This window comes from Anabrus simplex, chromosome 4 (assembly GCF_040414725.1).
Source record: "Anabrus simplex isolate iqAnaSimp1 chromosome 4, ASM4041472v1, whole genome shotgun sequence".
Classification (NCBI taxonomy): domain Eukaryota; kingdom Metazoa; phylum Arthropoda; class Insecta; order Orthoptera; family Tettigoniidae; genus Anabrus; species Anabrus simplex.
This window is the reverse complement of record NC_090268.1, coordinates 184457316-184464161: the sequence shown is the minus strand read 5'-3', so window position 1 is coordinate 184464161 and position 6846 is coordinate 184457316.

Below are 6846 nucleotides of genomic sequence, written 5' to 3'. Positions count from 1 at the left end.
AACATTCTAAACCCTTTTCTTTACAACAGGCCACAAACACATATCTCATCTAACAATGATATCACAACATTTGGGGCTGATGACCTAGATGTTAGGGCCCTTTAAACAAGCATCATCATCATATCACAACATTCCAAACTATTCATTACTAACCGAAATAACAACTGCTTTTGATCCGAAACACTCAAAGCAGAATGCTCATAGTCACTTTAAATCAAATGTTGCATGATACTATACACTCACTGACCTAGCTACTAGGTGCGCAAGACCAAAAACCAAACCAAACCCCATGGCACTACAGCCCTTGAAGGGCCTTGGCCTACCAAGCGACCGCTGCTCAGCCCGGAGGCCTGCAGATTACGAGGTGTCGTGTGGTCAGCACAATGAATCCTCTCGGTCGTTATAGGTGCGCAAGACACCCCTATTTAATTCACAAAAATGTAAATATTGTTGCATTATTGTTCTCAGAATTTTATAAACATTTCCTTGTTTTTCCTTCCCATTTACTTTGGTCTGAATATTCTTCCTCCATGCTCTGTCAACATGCCATGAGCAAAATAATCTCATGGTTGCAGGTCCCATGACTGCATTCCAAGCATTGTAGAAGGCTTCTGCCAAATTGGACATGAAGACCTTTGGGGATATACAACCAACCTCATTCTTAATGTAGGTGAAAAATAGAGACAATATTTCCTGGTCACTTCTATTGGAAATCAGAAAAACACGAGGAAAGCCCTGTCTCAAGTCATCCAGAACTAAAAGCGTTATTAACTCAAACCCGTAGCTATTAAGCCCATGTGTTCCTTCAGTGCATATACAGTCACTACCATATTTCTTTAATATTTCACTCTGCGCACTGTTCATAATAATTAAAATAAAGTCATCACTTCTGAGGTTTATAGAATAATACACAGGGACTGTCACCTGAATTAACTTCATTGACCCAGGCCTCAACACTTCTACCATCCTCCTGATGTCTGACAGATTTAGAGCTCAAGTTAAAACTACGTTCAATATTATACAAATCCTGTTTTGTGATTAAATGAATTCTTTCAAGCTTTGAGTCTGTCACAGATTCGCGAATTTTGTCCAGAATAGCTTGAAAGGGAATCTGGTTGGCAATATCTGTTGCTGTTTTCCTCTCTACATCTGTGAGGGCAAGATGGCTTAGATCATTTTGATGACCTCTGTGAGTAGGAACATATTTTACTTCACACATTCCATTTTCGTGTTCAATTAGTCGAATACTTGCTGGACAGATCTCATCAACTTTGTTGCTTCCCTGAAGCTTGAAGTGCCTGATGCCTTTACTTTCAGACACAAAAAAGCCTGATCGATGACACACACAGTAATGTCTCTTCGTGTTATCTGTTGCAGTGTAAGAACCCCTTTTCTTTACATGCTGTGAATATGTTTCGCTTTCAATGTGCTGTTTCCACTCTAGGAAGCTTGAGAAAGAAGGAAATTTTTTATCCTCTGTCTCAGGTCCTCCAATTAAGTTTGTGTGGCACTGACGCTCGTGCCGTTTTAAATTATAACTGTGCGTGAACTGTTTATCACATAATTTACACTGGTGCGGAAGAGATGTCTCGCCCTTTAAACAAGGCGCAATTTCATCTAGTTTCTCTGGATGGGCCTTAGAAATATGTTTCCTAAGATTTTTATTATACTCATAGCTTTTACCACATTCAGAACACGAGTATTGCTTAACGTTGCTTATTATAACGCTATGTAAGTAGGCCTACCTGAACTGAAGAAAAACTAAATAAACTCGCGGCACGTAACTAAATACACACTATAACTGGGCACACGAAACGAAATACACTAATCCCACAGGTACAGTAACGAACACTATGCACAAGTAGATACTCGAAAATATACACACGTAATTTTCTTCTCAAACCACTCGTACAATAAATACACTTTCCTGCTGTCAACACGAAATCGTCACTGCCCGGTTCTCTTCGTATGTATTCGTAGTGTACCTCATAAACATTACTATAGTTCGTTCGTTCAGCAGATCTCCTACAATTCGTTCTTTTGCATTGTCAACTCAAAGCCAGTGCGCCGTTCGGAAATCTTCGGCGTGTTCCGTAAGGGTTCGGCCGTGGTATCCAGGTGGAGCCCGAGTACGTCCCGTCAGGGGCTAACGTCGAGTCTCGACTAGCCCGCCCGGCATGAAGCGTCAACTATAAACATTCCCATAAGGCTTTGGTGCCACCCGCGTGGCGTGACATGCCACCTGCTCGTCCCAACCAGCCAAGACCAACTCCAATCCTCAGACCTCAAGGCAGGTTTCGATTATTGGCAAGATGGCGGTGAGCGCGGGCCATAAGTGAAATCAGTGTGATCGTGAATGCCAGTTTAAAGTAATCGTTGTGCGACTGAAGTATTTCGAATCTACTTTTGTGGCTGCATTTAATAGCTTTCAATAGTGACAAGGAAGTATAGGAGTCGTCGGATTCTTTTTTTTTTCCTGGAACTTTAATTTGGTAGTAAGTATAGGTTATCTCCTATTTACACGTGGTCACGTATAGGTTATGTGTTTGTTTATCGTTGTGTTCGTGTGTAATTGTTAATATTATTAGTGTCGTTTTGGAATACAATGTACATATTTTAGATTAACATGGGTCGATCGTGTTGTGTACCTCTCTGTAAGTCTAATTATGGCAATTCTTCGGGAATTTCTGCCTCCACATTTCCGAAGGATAAAGTCTTACGAGAGAAATGGATTCGGTGTATTCATCGTGATAATTTCACTGTAAATAATAAGACCGTTGTCTGCATCAAACATTTTGACCCTAAGTTTATTGTGCGTGAAGGTGTTTTTCCCGTTGAGAATGGTGAACCGATTCGCATCCCTAGGAAGAATCCTAAATTAGCACCTGATGCCTATCCAACTATATTTGACAATAAGCCTTCGTATAATACCGTAAGTTTGCCTCGAGAAAGAAAGTACCCTGAGGTGCGTAAACAGCAATTGCTACAGAGAGAGGAAGAAGCGTTTAAACGTTGGTGTGAAGAGGACAAGATAGATAATTTTCAGGCTTTCAGAACAGAAGTGAAGAAGAGAAATGTGAGCCCATTCAGTGTGATTGTAAAAGATGATAGTGTTCTATTCTTAAAACTTCAAGACCAAGATATTCCATCAATAGTGGTGAGTTTTAAAGTGATGAGTGACCTAGAAGTGAAAGCACATTTTAAAAACATTCCTTTACCTGCAGAAAAATTAAGATTTATACTAGGATGTGAAGGACAGGATGGCCTGAAGTGTGACAGATGGAGCAAATTCGAAACTCTGATAAGTCATCTTGGTAATTATGAAGAAAGTAGAATTGAACTGAGTGACAGAGTACTTATTTTGGTGAACTTTCTGAAAAAGGCCCTTATTTTAGATTGTGAAAAATAAAAACTGAAACACAATAAAATTAAGTTTGCAGTAGAACAGTTGGAACTTAGTGAGATATACTTCTGAGTTGCTAATATGGGCAGCAACTTTTTATTATTCTTTTCCTGGGGCTTTATCGCATGTTGAGGAATACACATGTGATGACTTTACCACATCCTGTCTATTTAGGACACTTTTTGACAAAAATAGGTCCAAATAGCACTGGTATTGGACCTTCTCAAAAAGCATTTTTGAAGGAGAAGGCTAAACTTCTCCAACACAATGATAAAGTTGTGACATTGATGTTAGATGAAGTCTTTGTCAGTTCTAAACTGACATATAAAGCTGGAAAGATTTTAGGAGTGGCAGAAAATAGTTCTGAGCTGGATCCAGCTACCACCATTCAGATTTTTATGTCCTCTTTAATACTTTCTGACCACAAAGATGTTATTGGTCTCTTCCCGGTAACAAAACTAAATGCAGAAACACTTTGGAAACTCACAATGGAGGTTTTAAAACTTATGAATGAATTAGAGTTTGAAGTTGTGTGTATGATTTCGGACAATCATAGTACAACAGAAGAATGTTTGAATTGTTGTGTGGTGGTTCTCTAAAACCTTGTATTCCAAACCCATTTAATTCATCGAGTGTCATTTATCTTCTTTTTGATAGTGTTCACATACTCAAACATTCACTATTCCAAATGTTGAAGAGACTTTTCCAGTAATTAGTAACATGCTCACTATTCCTGATGGTACTGCTACCTGTCAGTATTCTACAGTTGAAGCTAGATTTTCAGACTTGAAAGATGTATTCCACTCAGAAAGAAACATGCTTTTGAAACTGGCACCGAATTTATCAAGAAAAGCACTTTTTCCTACTTCAGTGGAACGGCAGAATGTTTCCTTGGCAGTAAATATTTTTGATGTAAAGAATATTGCAGCTCTAGAAGTGCTGAAGAGTGAAGGTGTTGATATTTCTATTGGCACAATTCAGTTCTTGAAGTTGATTGGTAGGTGGTGGGCAATACCCAATGTTCAGCATCCAATGAAGGGAAAATATACCAAAAATGATGACTCCAATCCCATTACTGGTCCTGATGATCCTAAACTTACTTTCCTAGAAAGTTTGAAAGTTTACATTGATGTTTGGCACATGTGGCATGCTGCAGGGAAACTGAGTAATGAAACTTACCTTGCTTTGACAGCAATAGTTCAGTTGTGTAGGTACATTTTTAGTAATTTTAACTGGTCATATGTACTTACAGCAAAGTTACATACTGATAGTTTGGAAGGAAGGTTTGGAGCCTATAGAAGGTTAAGTGGGTGTGCTTATAATATTTCAGTTGAACAGATTCTTGAGTCGGAGAGAAAATTGAAAGTGCTGAGCGTACTAAAAATGCAATCTTGTAAACTTGGTGAATTCACACTCGATGATTTTTCAACTGAACTACACAATGTTCAGAAGAAACAAGTTCAGAATTTAGACAAGATTGAGCTAGCATTAGGTGACAGAGTGTGTAACAATCCCACCCCACTCACAGAGGATTCTCATTTGTATTGCCAGCTATACTAGTATGAAGGTTATTGAGAAGCTTAAGAAGTATAATAACTGTGCTGATTGTGTTGAGCTGCTACAGTCCGAAGAGGAAATGGTGATACACTGTGGTGTTGACCAAATGCTCTCATATTTTAGGCAGTTAAACAGAGGTGGCTTGAAGTGCCCATCACCGATCATGGTTTCTATGTCTTGTAAAATATTCATGCTCTTTCAGGTCCTCATAAGTAGTGCTTATGAAGCAGAATTTTCAAAATTAGAAAACCAAAGGGATGCGATAGTTGCTTTAGGAGTTGAAGCCTTTGAAAGTAGTGTTGATAATGCGAGTGATGTATGCAAGTGCGGTGTTCCTTTGATAAGAATTATGAAGAAGTGTGTGAAAATTCTGGCCAATATTTTTATTAACAATTACACAAAGGTCTTAAATGAAAAGAAAATCTCCCAAGAAATTGCCAAGAAACTTGAAAAGCAGGGTGCCAAGAGAAAGACTGATGAAACAACTCTCAGGCAGAAACAGCACATTAGGAAAGAATTGAAACTCAGCAGCAAGTAACTTTAAGGTAATAAATAAATTAATTTTGGGTTATTAAATAATGTTTATTTTTTGATGTAAAAACTTTCTTTAATTATTTTTATATGCACAGTGTTAGTTTTGTTTGCCTGCAATATTTTGGTGAAGGGTGTATAATGAGCTAATGGGTATGTTGTGTTAGTGTTCATAAGTTACGAGGAAAACTTATTTTTTTCTGTGCTTGGTGTTATGATGCTTATTCTGTAGGCCTAATTTGTATGTTGGATGTGGGCACTACTAGTTTTGTTCGACTGCAATATTTTAGTGAAGGGTGAATAACGAGCAAATGGGTATGTTTTGTTAGTGTTCATAAGTTAGGAGGAAAACTGATTTCTTTTTGTGCTTGGTGTTATGCTGTTTAGTCTGTAAATTGTTTGTTGGATGTGTGCACTACTAGTTTTGTTTGACTGCAATATTTTGGTGAAGGGTGTATAATGAGCTAATGGGTATGTTGTGTTAGTGTTATTAAGTTACGAAGTTAGGGGGAAAACTGATTTTTTTTCTTTGCTTGGTGTTATGTTGCTTAGTCTGTAGGCCTAATTTGTATGTTGGATATGGCCACTACTAGTTTTGTTCGACTGCAATATTTTGGTGAAGGGTGTATAATGAGCTAATGTGTATGTCGTGTTAGTGTTAATAAGTTAGGAGGAAAACTTATTTTTTCTGTGCTTGGTGTTATGTCACTGAGTCTGTAATTTGTTTGTTGGAAGTGTACACTACTAGTTTTGTTCGACTGCAATATTTTGGTGAAGGGTGAATAATGACCTAATAGGTATGTTGTGCTAGTGTTAAGAGATGGAAAACTGATTTTTTTTTGTTGGTGTTATGTTACTTAGCCTAGTCTGTAATTTTCTTGAATATGTGTTTACATTTAAATGAAGTCGTACTTATAACTTACAGTCTGTTGTAAAGCTTTCAAAGTCCGTTCTATGTGACATACTCTCATACAAAAAACCCAATTTAAATTACCACTGCTATTTTATCTTTCAAATATTGCGTGTTTGATAACCATGGATAAATATTTTCGTACTACAAATTTCTTACGACTATTAGGTTATTCGTCGCCATGTCAGCTTTGGCCTGGTACGGCAGCCATGTTTTTTTGCATTGTGGTCTGAGTATTGGAATTGGTCTTGAACCAGCCTCAGCCACGTGCCTGGCGGGAAGGAGGGGCGAGCAGGTGAGTATAAAATGGTCCCATTTGGCATCTGGCGTGTAGCATGTGGCGCTCACCCTTGGAAAGGACCCTTTTATAGTTTTGTATCAGTCGAGCAGGTACAATGGCAGGGTTTACAACTAAAGTGGTTCCTCTACGAGATAACGGCAAGAA